The sequence below is a fragment of the Sinohyriopsis cumingii genome, chromosome 11 (genome assembly GCF_028554795.1).
Source record: "Sinohyriopsis cumingii isolate HCF-2022 chromosome 11, ASM2855479v2, whole genome shotgun sequence".
Classification (NCBI taxonomy): Eukaryota; Metazoa; Mollusca; class Bivalvia; order Unionida; family Unionidae; genus Sinohyriopsis; species Sinohyriopsis cumingii.
This window is the reverse complement of record NC_142971.1, coordinates 9,986,271-10,014,120: the sequence shown is the minus strand read 5'-3', so window position 1 is coordinate 10,014,120 and position 27,850 is coordinate 9,986,271. Positions and strand designations below refer to the sequence as shown.

General features: G+C 36.3%; 1 pseudogene across 1 annotated transcript in view; it reads left to right on the top strand.

The window, feature by feature from the left end:
* The window catches only part of LOC149787600 (uncharacterized), a 124,166-nt pseudogene that overhangs the window by 36,562 nt on the left and 59,754 nt on the right, over nucleotides 1–27,850 (top strand). The window contains exon 2 of the transcript XR_016424074.1: nucleotides 24,075–24,276. The product of XR_016424074.1 is annotated as an uncharacterized LOC149787600 (transcript). The remainder of the gene's footprint in view (nucleotides 1–24,074; nucleotides 24,277–27,850) is intronic.

Genomic DNA, 27,850 nt, shown 5'->3' with positions numbered 1-27,850 from the left:
GACACCCCTTTCGATTTCGCAAATCCGGTTTTTCCATTACGCGCATTTGTTAGTTTTAATAGAGATGCTTTGAGAGAGATTTCTCAGTTTTTGTGCTTTTTACACTGATGGCAAGTTATTTTGTTGTAGCCAGATTTATAGTTCTAATTTTCATCAGATCAGTTGGATTTCAAAAGGATTAATTCTTTTTTCTCTGGAAATATTTTGAGGAGCGATTACACAGCAATTTTGGAAAGACATTGCTTACAAATTTAATTTGGATTTCCAAGACTGGAGTGCCATTATTTGTATTTCTACAAGAAACTGTACATAAGCACAGTACTGAATACAACATACGCCATCGTCATCCATCTTGGATTTTCCATCAGGATTCGAACTTGAATTTATTAGAACATCTGTTACTAGGTCGTTTGCAAGATAATTCATGAATTATTCTTTGATTAGTTTTGGATTTGATTATTGAAACCTTAAGTTCTTCTCCTTTTTTTTCATTTTTACAGAAGTTTTCTAGGAAAATAAATTATTTGTCAATTTTGAAAAAGCTTGTTGTTTAAACTCTTTCTGTGTTATTGTTTATTCGAGCCTAAAAACGTAACACTGTAAGTTCGTTTTTGCGTTTCTAATGTGCCAAATATTTTAGGGACAAACGAATTTCTTTTGGGCTGAATCAGTACTCTCTTAATTGTGTGCTCACGTATATCGTCGTCGTAATCACTGAAATGGATTTGAGCCAAGATTTCAGCTCATGTGTGAGGCGGTACATCACGTCGCTGCCTCTTACTTTTGTATCTTTTCTCACCAGAACCGTTTCATCTTGATTTAAAAAGTTTCCTTTGACTAGGCATGTTACTATATAAGGTTAGTTTATTAGAGTTAGCACATTCGTTCAGTTCGCAAACAGTCAAGAAGATGGAAGAGTCATCACAGATCGACCTGCTGGTAAAAGATTTGTAACGAGTCATGCGAAAGCATAATTCACAGGCGAGTGTGTCAACAAACTTACCCTTCTTGTCGATGATGTAATGAGAGTCATACGTAAGTTTATAAATGATGATTAAGTTTGCTATGTCTGCAAGGTACACGAACAGTCATCTCTAGCATGCCAGCTTCGTCCAGTAAAGAGAGACAAAAGTCAAGATACTTGTTATCGTTGTCAGGAGAAAGAATACTGGGTTTCAGAACTCATAAGAAAAAAAGAGACGAAACAGAAACAAGAGAAGAAAGAAGAGAGGGGTTCACAGCAGAAGAAGAAAGTGAGACGCGAAGGAATAACTTTTGCCAGTGAAGAGAGGAAGTGGACAAATGCACAGTTTTATTCTATAAGTAGTGTGAAGGATAGTATTTTTTATTGTGTAAAGAATAATATATTTTTGAGATGGTATAGCTGGTGTGATGGAATGTATTTTTGTGGTTAACGGAATATTATATTTTGTGAGATTTCCTCTGATGAATCTCCAACGCTCTGAGCTAGCAACGGTCTTTTGTGGATAATGTTTAGGGTGATAGATGGTTTAGATTGTATAACAGATAATATTTTGTGGGATGGATATTGTGTATAATGGTATGTTTTGTTTGCTTTTATCTCTTCTCTTTCGCTCTAAGCTAACACAAGACGTTTCTTAGTGTGTGTGGGCTGAGGGATGTTATTTTTATGTGGTGTTGGATGGTATATAAGGTGTGTGAGAATATGTTTTGTTTGCTGTCAGCTAACACAGGACGATTTTTGATTTGTGTTTAGGGTAATGGAAGGTATAGATGTTGTAATGGTCAGTATATTTATGAGTTGTTGAATGGTATATAAGGTATGTGATAGTATGATTTTTCTCTCCTTCTATTACACTCTAATCTAATACAGGACTTTTTTTGAATAATGTGAGGGGTGATTGGTGGTATAGATGATGTAATGAATTGTATTTTTATGGAGTGTTGGATAGTATTGGAATGTTGGATGGGATAGCTGTGTAATGGATAATATTTTCTGTGGTGTAAGGGATAGTATATTTTGGCAGATTTCATCTGTTTCTCTTACATTCTAGGCGAAAATAAGGCAGTTTTGATAGTGAGTATCATATGCTGAATAGTATAGTGGTGGGATGGATACTATTTTGTGTGGTATAAGGAATAGTCTATTTTGTTCAATTTCATCTTCTTCGTTTACATTCTAAGCTAACACATGACGTTTGGAGTTTGTGTGTGTGTGTGTGTGTGTGTGTGTGTGTGTGTGTGTGTGTGTGTGTGTGTGTATAAGCATGTGTGGCTCTTTGATTGTCCATAGAAAACTCCCTTTGTACCTATAAAATTCATTTCACCTACTTACCTACTTACAGTAGCGCTATTTGAGGTCAGCCACTTACAACACTGTTATGTAGTAGCCGCCCAACTGAGGTCAGCCACTTATATCAATGTCACGAAGTGCCCGCCCGACTGAGGTCAGCTACTTGTACCACTAGTTGGTTTTGAGGCATTAAAAACATATACTTGTGTTTTTCCATAGGAATTTTCATAAGTTGTAGCTATAAAGAAATAACAGGTTTTTCCATAGAATTTTATCACAAAGTATGGCTAAAAATAAATACCAGGTTTTTGCAGAGAATTCCCTACAAGTTGTGACTATGAACAGATACTAAGGATTTTTAAATGAATATTCCTACAAGTTATAAATAGATACTAGCGTTTTTCCATTTCTGACTTGCCTAATGTGAGATTTAATTTCTATATTAACACTAAGGCGCTTTGGATATTGTGTCTAAAGGATGTTCAATGGCATATCTGGTGTGATGGATAGTATTTAGTGTTTTGTAAAGGATAGTAGGGAATAGTACGTTTGTGAGATATCATATCCTTCTTATATTCTCCAAACCAAGACAAGGCGATTGTGATGGTGTGCGTGTGTGTACGTGGTGTTGGATGGTCTTGGGATGTTGGATGATATAGGTGGTGTGATGGATAGTATTTTTATGGAATGATAGATAGTATGTTTTGTTTGCTTTCTTATATCCTTCTCTTACACTCTACGTGAACGCAGGACGTTTTTGGATAATATGTGGGATAATGAATGGTATAGACAATGTAATTGATGGTATTTTATGGGGTGCTGGATGATATATAAGTTGCATGAGAGTTGTGTTGTCTCCTTTAATCTCCTTCTCTTTCACTCACTTTAAGCAAACACAGGACGTTTTTTGATAATATGTGGCGGTGATGGATGGTATAGATGATGAAATATATAGCATTTTATCGGGTTTTGGATGATAGGTAAGATGTGTGAGAGTATGTTTTATTTGTTTCAGCTCCTTCTCTTACAGGTTTAGCAAACACATGCCGTTTCGGGGAAATTGTGTGGAGGTGATGGAAGGTATAGACGATGTAATGGATATTATTTTATGGTTTTTGGGATGGTAGGTAAGATGTGTCAAATTATGTTTTGTTTGCTTTCAGCTCTTTCTCTTACACTGTAAGCAAACATGAAGTTTTTGGATAGTGTATGGGATACTGGATGGAATAGGTGGTGTCATGGATAATAGTTTATGGGAAATAACTGATAGTATATTTTGTTATGTGAGGGATATTAGGTTTTGTTTGCTTTCAGCTCCTTCTCTTATACTCTAAGCGAATACCGGACGCATGTAATAGTGTGTAAGGGATGTTGAATTGTATTGGGGTGCCGGATGTTATAGACGGTGATCTGAATGGTATATATGATAATGTGTTTGACTGTAATTAACAGTAGGTGCTAGATTGTATTAAAGCAATTGGTATTAGACTCTGTATCTGATGTGCTTAGTATTAAACAAAACGGATGATGGACTGTATATTAGTTAATCCTTATTTCAAATGTGGTTTTACTTTTTTGCCTCCCTTATTTTAATTTTTTACGTACAATTATTTAGTTTCCATGATGGTCGGTACGAGTTTAAGGAATTTCAGTACTACTTTAAGTTTCGATAATGTTTTTAAAACAGAAAAGTATTTCTGGATTATTTTCAGACTCTGTTAAAGTCCAGTGCAATTTCAGAATTAAGTTCCATGGTTTGTCATTGTCATTTCTGACAACCAACAAAATCTGGGTAGTTATCAGTTTCCATTTAAGTCCACTTAAATTGTCGGACTTTTAATGCAATATTCTAAGTCACGGCAATCTGACTTTAATCTTCCGGAATCTTTCTAAGTCTTCGCTAGTGTACGGGGAAATTTAGTAATTTTAGTAATACTTTTAGACTAAACCAATTTAATCAAATGTTCCTGCATATGCTTAGTCTCCGTTAAATTCTGGGACAATTTCATAATTTTAGCGTTACTTTTAGTCACATCAATTTTGGCATTGGTCTTTTCCATGACTATAGCTATTTATAGGATCGTTACAATTATGCAAATATATGAACACCGCCAACATAATTTCAGGTCTGGTTGATGCTTTATATATAATTCTGGGATTAAAAGGGTGTAGTCAGTATGCAACAGGTACCGAGTACACACGTGTGCAATCTGATGTCAGCTATTTCTAACAATTTTTGTATGTAGCTCAAATTCATGTCAGCGACTTTTAACACTTTTCCCATTGCCGTGATTCTTGGGTCTCAATGGTCTCATCCATGTTAACATTATGGTAACATTAAAGGAGACTAGAAATAAAAATTTTCCTTTTACGTATGTAATTCTCTACAGATTTTAATTCGACTGCAATGTTTATAAATTAAATATCGTAAGCGAGTAGTGATTATATTGCGTGGAAGATACCACGATTCCGTAAATTGCCGAGTTTTTCCGAGTTTTGATGAGACGACAGATCACGTGGTACCGTGACGCTATACTAGCCAGTCCTCGAATACAAACATAAACATTGGCGAACGAGGCAGACAGGAGACCACATCTGGGTTGCACATTCAAAAGTTGAATCTGCAGTCTGATATAATAGTTTATGTACTGTACTGGTAAGTGCTAAAAGAAATTTGGTAGGCACAGGCCCCGGGCTGGTGACTTAAATAAACTAAAGTCCTGAATGAAATTCCACAAGCCCGGACAGTTCATACCTGTCAACTCTCAAGCCGGGAGAAAAACCTCCCGATTTTGGGGCTATTTCCTCATTTACATCCCGATCTCGTAATATCTCTCAATTTTGCGCAGCGAAGTCCCGATTATTACATTATGTCTGACAATTTTCATTTGTCAGAAGAAAAAACCCAACCCCAAACCATTTTTAAATATAACGTATGCAATCCACAGTCTAAACTGCCACACTGCTGACATCGTAGCGATATGACTGAAAAATTGTTAAAGCTACGTTAAAAATTCAAATCACACGCACACACGTCTAAACCCGGCACTGGACGAAATAATTAATATCATACAACAGTTTTTTTCTTCTTTTTTTCTTCTTCAGTAAATAGAACGTGAAGATTAAACATTATTCAAGTAAATTTCAGATCTTTTAAACAACTACAACAGTACTATTGTAAAAAAAAAATAAAAGAATAAAATTGTCACCAATTAGCTTAAATGAATGATCACGTTGAAATTTTCTCTGCAAACAAAATCGCATCTCCATTTCCGCCAAAGAAACTCGGCCAGTTAACACCTGACATTCCTCTACCGTATATGAAAAGTTTAATTACCATGATTAAATTACAAGGAATAAAACAAAATATACCATGCAGTATATATGGCCCTAAAGAACTAATTCTGATTTAATATTTTATTCAGCAAACAGTGTTACATGCACTAAGACTTAAACCTGAGGAAAAAAGGTGGGGCATAAAACTGAGAAAAACAGTTGCCACATGTAGGGTAACTTGTGACTGCAAATTTGAACTGTTAAAATGAAGTCTATGGCATCGTAAGTAACAACAAAATAGGCATTGTTTATTTGGTATTGTTGATGCTTACACATACACACACTGTCGAACATGGTTTCTTTAAAGTATGTCCGAAGGGCAGTCCTTTTCACAAGATAAACGCAAGGATAAGGATTCTGTTCATTAGTCACACCGGCTTTATTGTTTGCGTACTTAAATCAAAACTTGAATATTCTGCAATTTAGCCAGAACTGACCAGAATATGCAAAAGGGGCTTGTCATGGGGGAATAATACGGCGTATCACAGCGAGAAAAGGCACGTCAAATGGGCGGTCGCACATTGGGGCGGGGGGGGGGGGGTCAATAGCCCAAGGAATAGTTTTATATCAGTTCCAATTTTTACAGATTACAGTTTATGCATACTACATGTATACAATGCATTTTTTTTTAATTTTTATTTTTTATAAGATTACTGAAAAATTGTGTTTCTCGAAACACGACCGTTTAGAATCTTATTTTTAGCAAAGTTTCCATTTGATTAAAATCAAATCTATTTCACCTAGGACAGTGGTGATTTGATTTAGATTGTGCCGTGTTAAGGCATGTATGTCAACATCTTGAAAATACATTTACTCATTTCACCAGCGCAATTAAAGTTTCCTCAGGCAAACAATTTTTGTTTTGACAAGCCTGACAGGCACCTCACTTTGAATACAGGATGGGCCGGAACTAAAACCAGAAGGGGCCCAGGGTGTCGGGCTATCAGATTTGTTTTTAGCACTGCTGTTTTTAGATAAAAGATGTGGATTGATTGTTGCATTTTGTGGTCACTTACTCGTCCTTCTGCCTGCTTTCGTAACTCACACATTTAACACTTTTCCCGGGATTTAAAATGTCCAAAGGTATGTCTGGAACAGAGCCAACTTTTAGTCTAGGCCTAGCATTTGCGTATCTTTGAGCTGCTATTTTTTCATGATCCCTCTCATAACATTCCTTTGAGAAATGTAACGAGCACATAGTGCTGTATGGTGTTGCTTTGAAATCGACTCGTTTGTAATAATGAACCTATTCTTTCATGATGCCTTTATCTTTCGGAAAAAAAAAATATGTCCACAGGCTTTTCTTAATGTTCTATTACAGCCGTAAGCAACACATAAGGGTATTGTCTTTTACTCTGGCAACTCCCACTTGGGCTGCTGGAGTCGCTACTATGACGTCACATCTCGAAAGTAACCGAATAGGCGCGGAAATTTTGCATACGAGGTCACGGAAATTCAGCTCCTAGAAGATAGGCCAATATTTAAATATTGGCATTACGGTCGCAGATGATACTTCAGAATAAGGTTTTCTGCTATAGTACTTTTATTATTATTCTATATTTCCATTGGTTTCTGGTCTCCTTTAAACATAGGATTTCTCATTGTATCCAAGACAGATTCCCATGTTAAATTCACATTGTTCCCCAAGTGTCATCCCCATGTTAAATTCGCATTGTCCCTAGACAGAGCCACTAATGTTGAAATCCCATTCTCTCTATACAGGCGCATCATGTTCCATTCCCACATGACCCTCAAGTATACATACGTAATTCCCGTATATGGCCTCCAAGTGTCCCAAAGGCCCATATTAAAATTCCATATTGCCCGCATGTGTCCCAAAAAAGCCCATGTGAAATCCCGTTTTTCTTCCCTATATATCTCATATTGCCCTATGGCATCCTTACTACTGTTTATACCTCTATAGTATTTTTTATTTTATTTGTATGCTTTATTGTGACGTTATCTTTGATTTAAGTACGGCAGTTTGATTGGCTATAAATACAGACTATTCCGTTTTCCCTCTCAAAGAATTTTGAATCGACATCTTTATTCACATACTCCTCGGAGTCTGTGATTTTTAACTGTGCAAATCCAGCCCTTTTTGTATGCATATAAAACATTGAAACATTTCAAGACAACTGCCCATGCATATCAAGATTCACCTAACCGCTAAAAGGTATTCTCACTGTCTCAGATTAACAGTGACTGCGGCATATGCACGTATCACTGAGTCCTTTTTATTGGTATTTTTCTTTAGTTTTCTGACTTAATTAATGAACCACTCTATACAATGATAATGCTGGGGAAGATTTGCTATCATTGTTTTCTTAGTACAAGCAGGGTGATTTTTCGTCTGACCATACCAATTCATCTCGAAGCTACAAAACGTGCATTCATTGGAGCTTCCGTCGCTACTGACCTAAATTTATTCGTGTCAGTCTTGGACTGCTAATACATTTTCCCACTGGATGCTAGGTAAAAATGTATGCCCCATTTCCCGACGGATTACACACTTATCCAATGTGTTACTGTTTATATGCGGAGTAAAATGGTCCTAACATGGGTGCATTATTACCGACAATATATTTGCCTGGTGATGGATGCGATCCAGCTAGTAAGTCCTTCAGCTCACTTACTGCAGACTGGCCTAGTTACATCTGTCAGTTAGCTTATAAAAGTAACAGACAGATGTGAATATGCAAGCAAACCTAACATATTAGTTTGCAGAATCTATTCCCCAAACAGGTTTAACTCTAAACTCGACAAAAGGGTGAACAAATAAGTTACTCGCAGTGCATGTATACATAAGTGACTAAATTAGGAAGTATCAATAATTCTAGTATTATTTGAGACTAAGTTATTGTTTATTCAGATATTTGTATTCACAGATTGATTTTAAATTTCATACTCAAATGTTCTGAGAAGCTGAATGCTGCGAATACTAAATCCTCTTGTCAGATGTGTCGCTAATTCGGGTTTTGCAATATTAGTGTTACATCGGTTACATCTTATTCTTTGTCTTGACGTCTTCAGAACACCAAGATTGCATGTACCGATTGAGCGTATTTAAATAACAGTACTCGCATTTTTACATAAGAATGGCAAATATAAACAAAATTTCACAATTTTCGTCGGTACACCCAGAATGGACTTTGAACCATATGTTTCGTCTTCGTGTTTAAAGTTTCTCTTATCTACAGGTACACATTTGAACTTAAGCTAACCGTATACGATATTTTGGAGAAACATCAACCAAGTGGAATGTGTACATAAGTAGTCTTATAAATGGGGTGTTCCGGCCAAAACCCCTATTTTGAACTTGATGACAACATATTCATCCCACTCCATAGCCCCCTCAAGTTAGTTTAATCCACTACGAAAACAACTTTGTTGAGGCAACAGAATCTATTTCATTATTGATTATCTGTCAAGGACCTACATTTAAACCATTATAGTTGTCATACAAAATTTGTTTGACAAGAAAACGCCCTGTTATAGTCTACTACCGTGGGTTTTACTTGACATCGCTGGCGATTAATATCTGATATTTCCATGCAAAATCACTATACCTAACTTTACACAAAATTCCAATCCACTATTTATAACTCGCTGAGATTTTCCACATGTCGCATGTCGGACTCATGTCAATGTGCTATTAACATAATTCGCTGCGATTTTACAGAATAATCAATAAATGCATATATTACAACAGACGCGCCAAGAAGATTAGTTTCTGCTTCGTATAGTTATATATATGAATTTCATCTGTATATCTGCAAGAGCTCGGTAGCCGTGTGGTTAAGGCATTAATGTACATACTGACTGTATACCTTTAACTTACATATTGTATATAACGTGTTTTCAAATAACTGAAGAAAAAAGGCTTACGGACAAACGTTAGATCGACTTGTGGAAATTACTTCATGTGTTTGAGTCCAGAAAAATGCGATATACATATTATCTTGCTTTCAGCGACAGAGGCTACTATATAATTGGTGGAGCGACTGCGGGCATTTGAAACAGACGTGATATATTCTAAATTATATTTTTAAAAAATCTAATTTCCAGCTGCAACTCGCCTGGCACCACCGAAACTCAAAGCGCCTGGGGTTCGCTTAGGGGTTGTATTTTATTGCAAACTATCTCGCGCTTAGTGATCAAACAATTACAAAATTTAAAATCAGCCTGGACAGACCACTGAATCTCTAAAATTTCATTTCTACGCACAATGGAAAAACATATAATATTACCCAAGATGAGAGATATCCAACATCATTCAACATGTTTGTCAGGTACTCCCTTTTGCCATTTTTATTCCTAGTATTGTATAATAGTATCGCACTGTGATATATATTTCACACAAAATTTTACTATTCTTACTTTTGCATAAAATATTACTATCCTTATTTTTGAGCGATTTCACATAAAATTCACTGAGTATCGTTTTCCTTATTTCGCAACTCTTTTTGTTATCATATATACGAGTAAATCGTCTTTGACTCACAGTTCCTGTATCAGATTTAACATTATAAACATTTCTCCTCTGAGATAAGCTCAAAATTGATTAACAATGTTATTGTAAGTAGCTATTACTATCTTACATGAAGTATTTTGTACTCGCATTTTGGCTAGATCTTTCTATTCATTGTTGATAAGGCAATACATATACCCGACACAATAAACAATAATGGGTTTGCGGTTCCGCCGGCTGTAGAAATTCCAGCTGTTGTTTGCAATATCGGAATATAATTAAGCACGCTTATTATTCTGCTGTAATATTTTCTGGCGTCTAATACCGTAAAGTTTTTAATGGTGATATGTCTTGTATTTGATTAGCTCGTCTCTATCTTTGACTTGGAGACATGGTGAAATATGATTGAAGTCTAATATTTCGTTTTCGTCATTATGAAATCGGTTCTGTAATTATTTCCATCGTCGCAGTAAAAACATTTTCAGCTAAAACCTTATCGATCGAAGCACTAAATCTGTTATCAACAGGATTGGCAAGAAACTCTATACTTAAGATGAGATATCGTCATATCTTTTATCTGGTAAAACGGGGGATGAAAATGGAGGATTAAAATGTGTTGGTATTTTAGCAATTTCATTGACTCTATCACGAAACATATCTTTTAGACGTTTAGCAAATGTGTCATTGAGCTTACGAGTTTTTAGAAACTTGTGTTTCCTTGTTTCAGCTAGTGTGTCAATCTCGTCGAGAATATTCTTTAGTCAACCTTGCTCTGGTTTCTTACCACTATGAAATTTGTATTTCTACAATGTTGAATTTATCAATAGTCAAAACATTTTCTTTATTTAGCTCTAGCAGTGTATTTATCAAATATTTTTCAATTCTAACTGAAGTTCCTCACAGTCGCTTAAAGGTCAGTATTTGCTAATTGTATCTGCTAAAATTATCTCAGGTCATCTAGTATATATATCTGAAATATCGACAAATCTGGGAAAGGACCTAATGTTATGAAAACATATGTCCGGAAATACGAGTACTTGTCTGTGGTAAATTCAGGTAGAAGTAGTAGTATTATGATCCTGAGAAGTAGTCAAAATCAGTCTATACCCTAAATATATCATACCATAATGCATTATCGTTAGATCCTTCTAATTTCTAATCATAAATGTATCCGATAAGGGCATTTATTTGACTTTGTAATTGAAATTTCCAGATATAGGGCTGTCAAAAGCAAGCGCATCACTTGGATTATTATCCGAATAATAACTTGACGCCGTTGCAATAAAACCATAACGATTATTAACAGGATCAACAAGATATGCGATATGACTGACACAATTTTAGCTTGTGTTGTACTACTACCAATCACTTGCCGGTCATTGTGTCACCGGATCACTTGAAATAATTAGTCATATAAGATCTGTAGCTATAGTTGCTCTTGCTTCAGCAGATGAACTACTGATTTGCATCAGATTTTGTGTAGTAGCTCATATTATTGTAATTGCTGATGACAAAAGTTTTTGCACATCTTATATGATAAGCACAACTACGAGTTACCGGATTGTCATTACCTGATAGTTGGGCGTACTGGTAGACAGACTTGGTAATGAACTTGCCACTCAAAGATAATATACAACTACGATACGACCATTCCCCAGCAAGACAAATATGAGTTGCTTAACGAGTAGAACGAAAACGAAAGAATGAACTTGGTGTTTGTTAAGATATATTTGTTATAATGCCACCCGAAGATCTTGTTCCTGTTGCCGAGCTTAACTCGGACGAACCTAAGATTATTGTGTTTGATGACATTTCGTTGAGCATAGGTGAGGTGGACAAGATCAAATCTTACTTTTTCTTTGTCAAGAAATAGAAGAGGCAATGCAATTTATCTTGCCCAGGGGATTTATACTGTTGATCTATTTATCAGAACAAATACGGGTTGTTTTATATTGTTTAAAGGACTGGACAATATTGACGTGCACGAAAACAATGCAGTGATGTTTCCAGAGACATGTGTTGAGCTTATCATGTTGTCATTCATGGAAATTATAGGTTTTATCTTACTCAGTACACTTGCCAGAGATACCAATCACATATTTCGACGAGGAATTGACAAGTTCTTGGACTGAAAAATCTTCTAAAGAAATATGTTGCAACAAGAGCTGCGTTTAAGAAAAAAGTTGAAAAAGAACGTGCTGGACAACAACAATCAGCAAAAGAAACTGCTAGACTCTTCAAATCGATCGCCAAGTCTGTACTTGGCAAACAACCCGATGTTCATAAAGTATGTACAGAAAATGTAGAAAAAAACATAAAAGAAAAAGGTCAGCCGGGGACTAGTCGAGGAGGGACAAAAGAAAATTGCTGAGGACACTGTTGAGCGAATTGGTGATCCTGATGCACGACAAGCTGAGGTTTTACAAACAATGAGAGAAAAATGTGTTATTTAGCAAGCATATTAGAGAACAACGAGAAAAACAAAAGATCCTTGATCTAATGAATAATAGACAATTACAAAAACACCATCTACAGAAAAATTGATTTTATTGAATATTTTGATTTCACAATACCTGGAGATTTGATAATCAACTTTTACTAACAAATGTCTCCTCTACAAATCTGTTTAATCTACTTCATGCAACCATAAAATCTGAGTTTACAACGCATAAGTTTCTAAAAATCATTGTGCATTTTCATCTTCGTTTATCACAGTTGACTATATCATTGGATCATCTAGCAATCATCTCATTAGCAATTCGAAGAAGCTGCTGATCCTTAGTTACATCGCTATCCCGCCGTGTTTTGACTGGAACAAATTAGTTGTTATTGTCAGATGATATATTTCAAGAGATACAGAAAATGACCGATGAATATACAACATCTGGAGCGGGTTGGAGATTCGATAAAATAACCGAGATAAATTTTGTTTCACACTATGAAATTTAATCAATTGCAAGGTAGCTCATAAATGGATCTTCCAACGAAAAGTAAAATCTCGAAATGTATGAATCTCAAGAACAAAGATAATAAATGTTTTCAATTAGCGTTATTATCAGCGTTGTTTCCGGCAGATAAGTACACCGACAGAGTATTAAATTATATTTGTCATTCTAACAATCTAAACTTTTTCCAGAATTGTATTTCCCGTTTTCGTGTATCAAATTCCAAAATTTGAGAAACAAAACATTTTACTTTTACCATGTGTTTGGAGAAGATGGTGGTACACAAAAGATTTATCCAAGTAATATCGGCGATCGAGCCACATCAGATCTCAAGAAATCCAAACACGCAGCAATAAACTTGCTGTTCTATAAAAACCATTGCGTTTGGATAACAAAATACTTTAACGAATTAGTCGGTGGGCAGTATAACAACCACAACGAAAAGAAACATTTCTGTTTCAAGTGTCTCCACGGATGTAAGTCCCAGGTGGTATTAGATCGTCACCTAGAATATTGTTCTAACGTACAACGAATATCTATACCAGGTAAAGATGAAAACATATTACAGTACACGAACTACAGACACAAGATGAAAGTTCCGTTTATAATATACTACGATTTCGAGTCGATTCGTCTTCCTGTGGAAGGAGTAAACAATAATCCTGACACATCTTCTACAAAGAAAGTACAAGAACATGTTCCATGTGGGGTCGCATACAAACTTGCATGTGCTGTTGATGAAAGTTTATCAAAACCTGTTAAACTTTATGGTGGAGAAAATCCTGCTCTGTGGTTGTTGAAAAATCTCATTAGCGAAGTTGATGCCACCATCATGTAGCTCGGCAGGATAACGAAAATGAAACAGCTTACAATGAACAGAATTTACTTCAGCAAAAATATAACATATTTGCGAGCAGGCTTTTACGGCTCAAGATCGAGTAAAACATCACTGTCATATTACAGGAAGAATCGCAGTGCAGCTCATGACAAATGCGATCTTAAATATACCGTACCAGGTTTCGTTCCATAATTTCCTTGGTTATGACTCTCATAATATCGTAGAAACATTGGGCAACAAATATATAATTAAACGCCTCTAAATCAATAACAAAGATTAAAAAAAATGCATTCCAAACAATACGGAAAAGTATGTCGGTGACACAAGGGAATTCGAGATTTATTGTTAGTCTCCAATTTATGGCGGCATCGTTAGACGAACTCGTGAAAGTATGTGGAAAGTTTGATAATTTGACTGATCATTTCGGTGACAAAGCAAATTTACTTACAAGAAAATGTATCTTTCCATATGAGTATCTTGACGATTGGAATAGATTTAATGAAACAAGTTTACCTGACCGGGAGAGTTCTTTTATTCTCGATTAAATCTTGAAAGTGTTAGCGATGAGGACTATGCTTACGCACAACAAATTTGGAATGATTTCGACTGTAAAACATTTGGAGATTATCATGACTTATATCTGATCACAGACGTGTTGTAACTCGCGGATATATTTAAACATTTCAGAGGGTTCTGGATTACTCTTTTTGGTCGTTTTTTAATGATCAAAGAGTGATCTTTCGAATATTGTTTAAATGATGAACGTGATTTGGCTCACATTTTCAGGTATCAATGCAGATCAAAAGGTGTTCTGAACATCTTTGTGGGTCAAAGAAAATCAAAGGCGGCTGTGGACAGTATTTTGTGGATCAAAGAATATCAAAGGGGTTTCTGTGCCACTTTTTGTGGCTCAAAGACGTTCAAAGGGTTTTTTGGATCAGTGTCGTCAAGACAGTGAAAAGTGTGTATGTCAAAGGGGATTCTGGTTCAGTGTGAGATGCTGTGATGGCTATGCGTTAGTGCGCGTGTGCCACCGGTGGAGTATCGTTCATAGTCGAACGCGCACAATCCTGTTCTGTGGATGAGTACCTAGAGATTTGATAGGAATGAGATCTGAACGTTTTCATGGAGTAGTACTGAACGCTGCCCTGAAGTGCTCGTCACATTGGAACTGGCTATGAGTGGCATAATCGCTAAGATTGAAGATGTGTTTATGATTGAGCATATCCAGATGGACATTGTTGCTGTGAATTTCATGCAGTCTGTATGGATCTAGAGCAGGGTGGCCTTGTGTCCCTATTAGTTTTTGGTGGAATTCATACATAATAACTTTGGATAGATTAAGGATGGACGCGCCGGCGTCCACGGGTTTGTCCAGTTTCAGAATGGTTTCTCTGGATTTGATCGCGACGAGTTATTCGTCGTATAGTTTCATGGGTACAAAGAGATCATCAGCAACCAGTTTATCTCGTCGTTGGATGTCATTGACGACCTCGATGTTTTTTCGGTTTCGTTTGTTCTCTACGGTTTTATCCGAACACACTATTGTTCATGAGTTTGAAGAAGTCTTTGTCGAACGTTGACGTGGCAAGGGTTTATTGCCTCATGTCGAAGTTGATGTAGGGTTTCATACACAGAGATTGTTTACACTTGAGTGCCAGAACAACTTTTACGAGAACGAGTTCGTTTTGGATCGACTAAAACAGCGCACGATGATGGAATACATAGTTCTTTTCATCGTGCGGGTCAGGTAGAAGTATGTTCACCTTGGCGACTCCGACATCGAAAATCATATTGAGTTGTTGTTGTTGTTCAAGTGTTCATATACCCATTGACTGTCTATGAGGACACATTCAGGATAGAACGGATAATAATTGTGGAGGTCGTGGAAATGGGATGGATACCCAAGATCGACTATGATGAAATAGCCATCCAGTTCTCCCTCGGGAACATCCACTATATGCCGTTGCATTTCCTCGAGAAACTGCTCTCCAGTGATCCAGTGAAATCCACCAGTGCGAGGTTGTTGTGACATGGCCTATCGTTAGAGATTGTTCGCGTGAGGTAAAGAATGTATACGCGGTTTTGTCAGGTCATAGTTTTTCATGTATATGTTGTTGGCGACGACGTGTTTTGGCTGATGACGAAGATTCCACAACGTGTCAATTTTACCGTAAACATGAACGGATTGTTTCAGCAGTGCATCAAAAGCAAGGCACGGTGTGGAGAAATTCCAGAGCGGATCGAGTTATAATTCAAGCACGTTGGTCTGAAATTTTCGAGAAAGTTTTCGTTCACTGTCCGTCAAGAGTTGCATCGAAGCAGGATTGGTGAATCGGTCATTGATGCGTTTACATTCCATTTGTTGAAAGAAAGAACCAGACGATGTAATCCTCGCAGCGATGTTGTTGGTACTCTCAAGATAAACGTTCATAGGCGGAACAGCAGAGTTTGTAACCGAACGCGCAGAGACGTGTTTTTGTTAGATTTTAGTGAAGGAGTGATTAATGTCAGGTGCAGGTCCTTGTACGTTTTCCAGGATTGCTTCACAGTCAAGCTATGCATGGAAGGGCTCTGTGTACTTTTTCCCATAATCAGGGAAGGCTAACTTGTTTTCGTTTTCTTTGGGCATTTATATCGCTTGCTGTTCCTGACAGTATTTCTTATCGACGTGTTGTTGATGTTTTTTTCTGGCTGTTGAAACCCATGTAAACAGAAATATATTTTATAGTTTTGCTTGGCGTACTGAGATAGACACAACTGGATCAAATCCTTGATGTTCACGTAATGATGCTGATAGTAGAGAAGGTTAAGGGTGTCTAGCGATGCTGCTGTCGAGATGTACATGAGATAGATAGAAAACTGTTTGTTGCCCGCTTTCTTTTCATCGAGTCCGAACACAATGATGGATTATCCATCTTTGAGCGCCTCGGGTCTGGTTACGTCCTTGACCGCTGGAGGAAAGATGATGTCCGTGGTGTTAATATTGTTGAGATACGGCTTGTAGTTGGAGGCGGAATCGACATGGTCTTCAGCGGGAGGTTGCGATGAAAAGGATCACCCAGAGCAGACAGTTGTCGTGGTTGTTTTTAACGTTGACGCAGCTTTTGTCGCCGTAATGTGTTTAGGTAGTTGTACGTAAGATGTAACTCCACTGAGTACCCAGGCCAATCCGGAATCGCAGTAATATTCTATGCACCGCTGGATTAATTGATAAGTCACATCGATGAGTCTATAAAAGTCATATCTGCGTAGAACAATGACGGTTTGGCGGGTGAGACACATGTTGATCGATTGTACGTCTGCAGTTGTTCTCACGAAATGGACGTTTAAAGATAATCTCAGTTTTAGCCCTGTAAACATTTTTTGTTCCTGTTGTACAACCGGCCATACTATACGATGCAGTGCACGCTTGGTGACGCCGCGCTGTAACATGTCCTGGTTATCAAACGTGAACTTCTTATTGCAGTTGCAGAACGCCGATTCGGTTTGTGTAGCAAAAAATTCGTCTTGGGAGATAATCCAGCAGCTTTGTCTCTGAATTTACGTCGCTTACATTTAATCTCGTCAGCGCAGATTCGTGGAAGTGTATCGTGTCGTCTTTGGATGTCCTCGAGGTCGTAAAAGACCTTGCGCCGTTCGGTTGCCGATCAAGGGTATTTAGAGCGAGTTCCTGTGAGTGTGAAGTAATCCTGTTTCAGTGTGGAAATAATTAAAATGAGAGGATGTATAGTTCTCATGGTACGACACTATACTAGATTTTTTGAAAACTTCATAATATAGTCTTATTTATACACCTAGACTGGCGATATATTAGAATAGCATGTAAAACGACAAGAAAAGCCAAACAATTTCACAAATGTTTGACTTTTTATCATCATTTTCTGAAGCATCTATCACAACTGAATGTCGTTCTATAAGACAACGGTTAGATGGCATGTCCTTTTCTAATAATATTAACCATATTCAGAGTGTGGTTCAATAGGTGCAATTGTTAGGGAGAGCAGACCAATATCGTGCACATCATCAAAGTCTAACACTGTGTAGCTGGGAAATTCATACAATGCGCATAATTTTTATCTACTATAGAATTAAGAAAAAAATTCTTAAAACACTTTTTTAAATCTGGCGTTCGAAAAAGGGTAACTAAACGATAGAAGTAGCCCACAATCTTGTGTAAAGGTTTTATTAGAAAAGTAATGCCCACTTAGGTAACACAAAACGAATGTACACCTTTAGCGTTTGATCAGCATCGTTCAAATACAATCGTTAACAACATGTGCATCTTAGTCGAGAGGTGAAATGACAGTTCGTAATGTATTTTAAAGTTCGATCTATCCATTCAACAGTCACACCTCTGTTTAAAGATAGACATGTGTGCTGTGATATTATGCTTACGAGAAATCCCCTTGTTAGTCACTTTGCTCCTTTCTTTACATGTGTGTGTATGTGCGTGTGATTTGTATTTTTAACGTATCCTCAAACAATCTCAGTCATATCGCTTCGATGTCTGCAGTGTAGCAGTTTATAGTCATGTCCTGCACTGGTGTTTCATGCCGCAGACATGTAGCAAGGTGTCCCGCCCGGTCACATTATCCTGACTCTAGGCCAACCAGTCCTAACACTAACTTTCTTAATCAGCGCCTAGCGAGGCAGCTGATAGTACCATTTTTATAAGTCTTGGTATGACTCGGCCAGTGTTCGAACCCTCCACCTCTCAAAATGAAGCAGCTGCACCGACGCATCCAAGGCGGACGCTCTAACCACTAGGCCACCGACGCGTTCCCTTTCTTTACATAGTAAACAGTCCAATCTAAATCAATTTGTGGAAATAACTGTAAAATCTTAATCTTTTTAAGATGATGGACATAGCCTTCACGTCGAAAAATCGTAAAACTATCCATTGTCTGCCACGGTTATTTTTCTTTATTCTTTTATGATTCTATTTTCTCACAGGAACATGCCATTTGATTCTAGTCACATTCCGAATGGTTTTTACCTAAGGTTTATCATTTACCTCCATTTTGGTAATTTCTCCAACATTTTTATGTTTAAAGTTAGAAATTAATGGGTATATTGAATTGACCATGCAAAATTAGAAATGCAGGGGTATATTGAATTGACCATGCAAAGTTAGAAATTCGTGGGTAAATTGAATTGACCATGCTAAGTTAGAAATACATGGTTATATTGAATTTACCATGAAACATTAAAACGTCATGGATATATTGAACTGTCAATGAAAAGTTAGAAATTCATGGGTAAATTGAAATGACCAAGCAAAGTTAGAAATTTATGTGTATTTTGAATAGACCATGCAAAGATAGAAATTCCTGGGTATTTTGAATTGACCATGCAAAGTTAGAAATTCGTGAGTTTTGTTTAGCTGGCCATGCAAAGTTAGAAAAGATCTGACAGTTACAGGTCCGCTACAGGCTATCATTCAGTTCTAACCCCATATGCCTTATGATAACATTAGCGTGGGAAACTAGTGTTTTCTCTGTTTTCAGTCCTTTGCAATCTATCCATTAAGTAGTTAGACCAAACCATTATTTTGTGTTATTTAGCAAAACATAATTTGGCGTCAGCAGTGAAACGGTTTAAATATATTGGATTTATACCATTAATAATTATATCTCAGTATGATTACACTAATTTGGATACAAAAGTTTATGTGTGAATTGTGACATCATGGAAAAACTAAATCAGCCACCTCAAATGGACTTTAATTCCCAACATCTATCAGAAACTTGGTGGAGGTGGAAGCAGACTATGCAGTTTTACTTAGATGTTGCGCTTGCAGATGAAAAAGACAAAGAAACATTCAGTGCTTTCCTGTATATTATTGGTCAGGATGGTAGAGTCATTTACTACACATTTACGTTTGAGGTAAATGAAGCTGAAACATTTTCTCCACTTATCAAGAAGTTTGAGGACTATTGCAGTCCGAAGCAGAACGTTACAGTAGAGATGCACAGATTCAGTATAAGAATCCAACAAAAGAATGAAACCATTGACCAATATGTAACTGAACTAAAATTTATTGCAAAGAATTGCAAATTTCAAAATCTACATGATGAAATTATTGGAGATAGAATTGTCTGTGAGACAAATTCTGAAAAAGTAAAAGAAAGATTTTAACGAGAAGATCAACTGACATTACAAAAAAGCACTTGCTATCTGCAGAGCAGACGAAGAATCCAAAAGCAGATTCAAAGTATGCAAAATGAAGCAGCTGCATCAGAAGTTCATGGTGTGAAAATGAAGAAAATAAAAGAAAATGTCACAACCAAAGAAAGCAGAAATTTTATATAGGAAATCAGACTCCAGATTATTCAACTGTGGTCAATGTAGCAAATTACATGAAAAAGGAAGATGTCCAGCGTATGAAAATACTTGCTTCAGGTGTTGAAAACACCATCATTTTCTGAAATACTGCACGAAAAAACGGGTGCATGGTATGCAAGAATACACAAGTGAAGAGGAAGAAACATCTTTTGTAAGAACAATGACAAAGGCAAACAATGAAATCAGTGACAAAGAGTACTACGTTACTCTGACTCTTCATGGTACTGATGTCAGATTTGAAATTGATACTGGCTCGCAAGTGAACATCATACCAAATCACATTTTTGAAACAATGAACATTGACAACGTTGAAGTAAACCCAACAAAGACGTGTCTCACAAGCTACTCTGGTGACAAACTAATTGTAATAGGCAAAAAGAAAAATTGCATGAATCAAGAACTTGATATTTATATCACAAAAACAAACTTACTGCCTGTTCGTGGGTTTAAAGCGTCTCCAATCTGCACTTAATGATAAACATCTCGTATCTTTTGAAATCAGAAATTTCTGGAACTGCATAGATGAACTTTTAGAAATGGACTGATTAGTTCTAAAAAGAGAGAATATTGTAATAACAGATGCTCTTCAGAAAAAACGCTAAAAGAGTTGCACAAAAGTCATATAGGCATTGAGAAGACAAAGCAAAGAGCAAGATATATTATATATTGGCCTTGCATGAATGCACATATTGCAGACACAATATCGAATTGTTCTACTTGCCAGTAATACAGAAAGTCAAGACAAAAAAGAACCATTGTTGTCTACATAACCTACTGCACCATAGAAAATGGTTGGAACAGATTTATTTATGTGGAAAAATTACAACTACGCCTTGTTAGGAGACTATGGTTGCAGATATTTTGAAGTTGTCAAGGTAGAAAATACACGAGCAAGCACAGCACAGTAATCACGCGCACAAGTCAGTTTTTGCAAGACATGTAATACCACGAGAAGTAAAGGGTGGTAATGGATCACAGTTCTCCTCAAAAAAATATGGTCAGTTTGCAAAAAACTGGGGATTTAAACACATTACGTCAAGTCCCAAGTATCCACAATCTAACGGTTTAGCAGAACGAACCATTCAAACTGTCAGGTATAAATGGTGGAGGAAAACCCCTGGAAAACCCCAGAAAGAACCACCGACCCACGAAAAGCTACTGACAAGCTTTCTCCCATTCCGGCATTGGTCGAATCCGAGTCTCTAACCCACGCAGAAAGAGGTGAGATGGAGTGAACCGTAACGGTGAGCGCTTTAGACCACTCGGCCACTCGGGACCCCTGGATTGAAGAACAAAATATTAGGACGATAGATTTTAGTGGCAATGCCAATGTACCAGCATGCACTTGTTTTCATGAGTATAAGAATAATTGTGAATGATATAGAGAGAGAACTTAATTTAACTACAATTAGTAGAACTTTTCCAACTCACCATAAACTATTTGAAATGTATATTCATGGGCAAAATAGAACATTGTCAAGTTTGAATATGTTTACAAATTTATTGAAAAGAAAAGAAGAAATGAATATGCGAACTTAAAAGAAAAGCACAAAAGTTATTTTGGGGTGGTTGGTAGTATACGGTATTAAAATTCTGTTACTACAAAAGATCTGACAGTTACAGGTCAACTGAGGTCAGCTCCAGGCTCTCGCTCAATTGTAACCCAATAGGCCTTATGTTACGTACATTTGATTTAATTTATATTTGTTTGTAAATTTTAAAAAAAATATAAAACAAATAATGTCATTATATGTCAAATTACGTAGTTTTGTTTACTAGGAACTCGATACCTTTCCAGAAAATAGTTTGACATTGACTGTTCATTTATAAACACTTAAAGCTGACCTAGTTCCCGACCTTAATTCAGAAATCAGTGAGAGAAGTAAAAACGTTTTATTTTCATCATATTCTTAGAGTAAAATGATTGGCTTTTGTCAAGTCATACTGGCACTATGGTTTCTATATGTAAATATTTATCGAAGGTTCTGGAAAGTTGACCCTCATCCGGGAATTTGTTTTGCGTTTCGAGTTCATGTATAATCATTGTTTATATAAATCTTTCTCAGTCGGGGCTTTTACTTTACACTGGAAAATGTATATTGTGTCAGTTGGAGTTACAATTTAATTTTTTCAAATTATTTGGATTCTAAAGGACAATTCTTTTTCCTGGAAATATATGTGCTCATACAGAATTCTTGGACATAGTTCATTAATTCAAACACCCGATTATTGTTTGTGAATAACACAGAACTGTATACCTTACAACACCACAAAGGATACAGTATACGTCATAGCCTTCCATCTTGGATTTTTCGTCGGGATTCGAACTTGAATTCATTAGAACATTTCATCATTAGGACTTCTAAAATTTGATTCCTGGATTATTCTTGGATTATTTTTTTATTTGATTCTTAAAATCGTAAGTTCTTATTTAATTTCTTCATTTTTATAGTATATTTCCAAGGAAATAAATTATTTGTTAACTTTTTCAAAGCTTGTTGTTTTGACTTTTTCTTGTGTTACTGTTTATTAGAACCTAAACAAGCAACAGAAGACTCATGATAATATTAGCGTGACAAACTAGTGTGCGTGTGTTTTCTCTGTTTTAGTCAGCTGGACTATAGCCATTAAAGTAGTTAAAATTAACCATTGTAGCAAAATATAACATACATCACTTTTCATTTGCTATGCTACATTTACCCAGACTTAATACATATTTTCATTGAATTTATTTTTAACAAGAAACGGAAGTCAATTTAAAAAAAATTATTTTATGTCTAATCAAGAAACACAAATTTACAGAGATCATTCCATTTATATTTTAAAACTAAATAGATTTTGCCAGTTGTCTTCATCAGTACGATATAATATACTTTTGTATTTGTATGCTATTTGAGTATTTAGCTCCAATATGATTGAAGCACGTTATTTTATTCTGTGTTAAAACGTTAAGCTCTCTCATCCAAATAACCAGAGAAAGAGAGAGAGAGAGAGAGAGAGAGAGAGGTGCAGTGCATATCTGTTATCATCGCTCGTGATATATTTCAGTCAGATTTCCATAACAAGTTTGCTAAAAAATACAGAAACTGATTTTCAATTTTAATTTAACGGATTCATGTTTCTTAATAAGATCTCCAAGTATTGTTTCCTTCCACTAATCAATGGGGGAGGGGTTTTGATGTTCTGACTAATTGTTGTGTTCCGACCGAGATTTAATCAACCAAAGAATGGGCTTGAAACGAATAGAACATAAACTAAAATGGCGAACGGCTGGCAGCTATCATGCTTTAACAAATCTGGTCGTGAAACGGGTATAACACAAATAAAGATGTCGAACCCATATCCTACTTCTTGTGGCAGTTAGGATACAAGTAAATAAGGCGGTCCCTCTGGCCGCCATCTTGCTTGTTTGCAACTGAGTATAAACGTTGGTTACTCCTTTCGTATGATCAATGACACCTCGCGATCACAAACAAGGTCGCTTAAACCGCGTCCTGATGATCAAAGACGCTTCTTTCTGGCAGGCCCCATCAGAAGCCGAGAAAGGCCGGTCTGTTAGAGAGGTTGATGCCACTAGGCCCTGGTTATATTGAGATTTAAAACACAACAAAGTACAAAGCGAAGTATATCTATTATTTTCAGAATTGTTTATCAAGGTCCCTGAGGGCTTGAGGCCCGGGTCCTATGGTCACCCCCCCCCCGCCCCCCTTCCGCGATTGGGCCCAGTTCCAGGTCAGTTCATCACCAAAACACAGCCCTAGTTTTCACTTTCTATCCCAAGCGCTAACTACTGGCCCCTTTGTGTAACACTATATAGTTCTGATATTCCAACTGACTACTTTAGATCTGTTTCATTTGCAGCTCACATTTTGTGGCAAGCAGTATCATGTACATGTTCAGCAGGCAATATTGATGGTGCAGATTCTACGCAGTCTAGCAGTACTATTAAAAATAGGCAGCCTGTATGTTCCTATTGCTTTGCCCCATTTCCCTGATGAGAAAGCAACAGACAGTGGCGGCATGTAGTAGCCGACACCTTAAACGGAGGGAGAGCGCTATCAGGGTAAGATAAAACATCTTCAAATCTTTAAATTACTTCCTCTTGCATCATTATATTTTTGCGTTAGAGTTGATGAGAATTTAAATGCAAAAAATAAACAGAATAATATCGAAAAATGTCTCCAAAGGTATATATGGCACTGTAAATTCTACATTTTCTCTCTGATCTGTTTCACCTGTCGGTCAAAATCGACAATACTAGTACTACTACTTCTACTACTACTACTACTAATAATAATAATAAGTCGCCTTATCAAACAATATTTCGACATGTTTGTTGTAGAATAATCCCTTGGTAGCTTCAAAGCATGACTTATATATCCTGAAGTCTACCTTAACAACTGTTTCTTCTGAACGGATCTATCGCAAGCTAACATCCTAACATGGCCTATACAGCAGCTAGCTTCAGTTTGTTAAATTGAGCCTGGTCGTTAGCTTTGAAATGAGAAATATAGTTTTTCGTTTGATAGATGGCCGATAAATAACCTAGATATCATTTAAAATAACATATTTAATAGAAAATGAAAATTTGTTTTGCTAACAAACTACCAAAGATTTGGTGACTTCTTCCGTCATAACGTTGACACACTGCATTCAGAAATCTCCTAGTCTTTGTCCAAACTTCACATGTTACGTTGGTTTTCTTTTTTAAAAACGATCACTGCTGTCTTTGCATTATGGGATTGCGGATTTGTGCAAGATCTACTTGCCTCCAAAACTGAAGACCTTTTGACAACATGCAAAATCTATGCACCTCCAAAAATCATGAACAATTGTACGTTTTGCACACACACAAAAAAAATAATAATAATAATAATAATTTTTAAAAATCTCTATTTTGTGGCTATGACGCAGAGTGGTCTCTGTCAAACAATGCAAAATTATAGTTTGGAGCTATCACATTCTATCCAAACAAGATAAAATTAAATTGATTTTAGAGGAAAACGTTTATAATTTTGAATGGGAATTCTGAGTAAGATCAGCAAGATATTGATCTCTACAACTGAAACACGGCAATTGAAAAACGTTGAAAAAATATTGATCTCTACAACTGAAACACGGCAGTTGAAAAACGTCATTGTCATTCAAGAATCATTCAATAGTTCTTAATTTCATAGAGTAACATAATTTCATACAGTTTATTTGGCATACATCGACAAGAGCTTTTGGACGTAATTTTTACAAGAAAAAATATGCACGCTTCGAAGTCATTACTATAATGCTTGTGTAACGCCATATCTGGACTAAAATACGTTTGGGTCTTCCTGTCTAGCTTTTGATTAGAAAGAACAATACAAGACCGTATAGAATAAACATCGAAAGTATTTATTTGTAAATTACCTGAAGTACAAGAACAGATGAACATCCAATTACTTTAGGTCAATATAATTACGTAAACATAATTGTTCAAAATTGAATACGAGACTTATGTAAACCACATAATCACGTGAGACAAAGGTGATCGACTCCGGTGGGGGACAGTACAGTGGAGCTTCAAAGATAATTACACCTTCTCCTCTCTCTCTCTCTCTGACTGGGTTTAAGAACATATTTATAATGATTTATACCATAAATAATTCACGTTATGGAAGTACAAGAAAAGAGTTGCTTAAGTCGGGGCGCTGAATAAGCTGAGTGTGAAAAATTAACCTTCAGGTGCTTAATGTGGCGAGTTTCGTAAGGTGAAGATTTCGCCTTCTAACGAATGTAAAGAGTGGCGGTTTAATAGCGACTTAACGTTAATATACTTACGTGTCAGTTCCCGAGGGAACATTTTGTATGTTTCTCAGGATTATATAGATCGTAATAACCTCTCGCCTTCTCTTATATAGGTTATTCGCGGTGATAATTCACCTTCAGAGAAATCTTATCAACCATTACGGTAGCAGATGTCACTTCACAAATAATAAATACGTTCTGGAATTCCCCGTAATGTCAAGCAAGCATATCAAATTTCAATAGGAACTAACCATTGCAACTTGACTATGTTTATCTAACATAGCTTGAGACATTATAGACTGGATGAAATGGGTACAACGTCACCCGATGCTTTACTTCAGTCTGCTCCGAACGCTGGAGAAGATAAAAGTGAAGCTCTGCAATACATGTACGTGGTGCTATTTATAGAAAAGGTCATGTAACCAATAAACAGTCAGATTCTGTAACGCCCCATGGCCAAAAGAGTGCAAAGGGCGATTATTATGTATTGGCAGCAAGTGCACCGCAAAACATTGGAATTATGGAATTGACCCTGTTTTGGTTGAATTATACATGATACAAGGAAATTTCATTATACTGCTATGACTAACACGTAAAATATGCACAAAATAATCATTCAAGATTACAATATATACCGAATCTGTTTATCACCAGATGTCAAAACATTGTGAGTCAGCATGTTCCAAAACACAATGCAGGTAACTAAATTCACTTGCAAAATTCACGTACATTATACATGTTACCATACATAAAGCACACCTTTCATCTAGGAAATTATCCATAGCAATTACATTGTAAATTTGTAGCGGAGTTCATTACACGTGATTGATTTTTTTATATTTCCTTCAATTATATTGATAATTAATTTACTTATCTATTATTTGTATGCAGTACGATTGACATGGGGGAATTTTCTTTACGTCTTTCATGCATTTAGAAGCCAGATTTTACAAAGCTGGAGTCAACTTTGTGTGACAACTAGTAGTAGATACATGGTTAATGCATCAGTTACTACTTTGTTTGGCCACTATAAGTACATTAGACACAAACAAATCCGTGTGTTATTTCTTTGCAAGGGTGTAGTACTCACATATAAGCATCCAATTATTAGGTTTAATTATTGGAATATAAACATCTCCCAATAAATACGCTTTAAATTAAAACCTTTTCAATAAAGTCACCTGAGCAGGAAATATTGGCCATATGCAATATTAATATAACATGTCAAAATCCCATGTAGTCATGAACCAAACACAAAATAATGTAACTCAAACCGACAGAAGACGAAAGACAATGAATATCTTTGGTTGTATGGTTGTGGTAGCTGCAAAGATTCATATCATTCCAGTTTAATGATTTAATTATAAACAGTTTCCCAGAAATGAACATCTAACACTAAAATGTAACCCAAGTCAATGAATCGTAAAAGATGGGACGTAGTGACATACTGTGAAAATGACTGAATAGTGCTGATTAAGATGCTTCTACTCAACAAAAATATAACAAATAAATGCGAACGTTGAACCTAATCAAGTAAAGTATGAAATGTAGGCCACAGTGCTATGATATTTTTATGGATGTGGTACGGAAAATAGTATCAAATCATGTAGATTAATGACTCAAGCGTGAATACTAAAAACAGAACATTTATCCAGTTAATGAATCGTGAAATATGGATAAGAGTGATCGACGTTTATGATGAGGGTGTAGCAAGTTACAAGATTCATCCCTCTCTAAGATTCATGTTTCTGTCTTTAATACAATGTGCTGTACAGAGGGCAAAGTACCTATTTGGTCTTAAGGCTTTACCTAAGCCAAGAACATTGTTAGCTTTAGGTTGCCTTCTTTTGCTGCAAGGG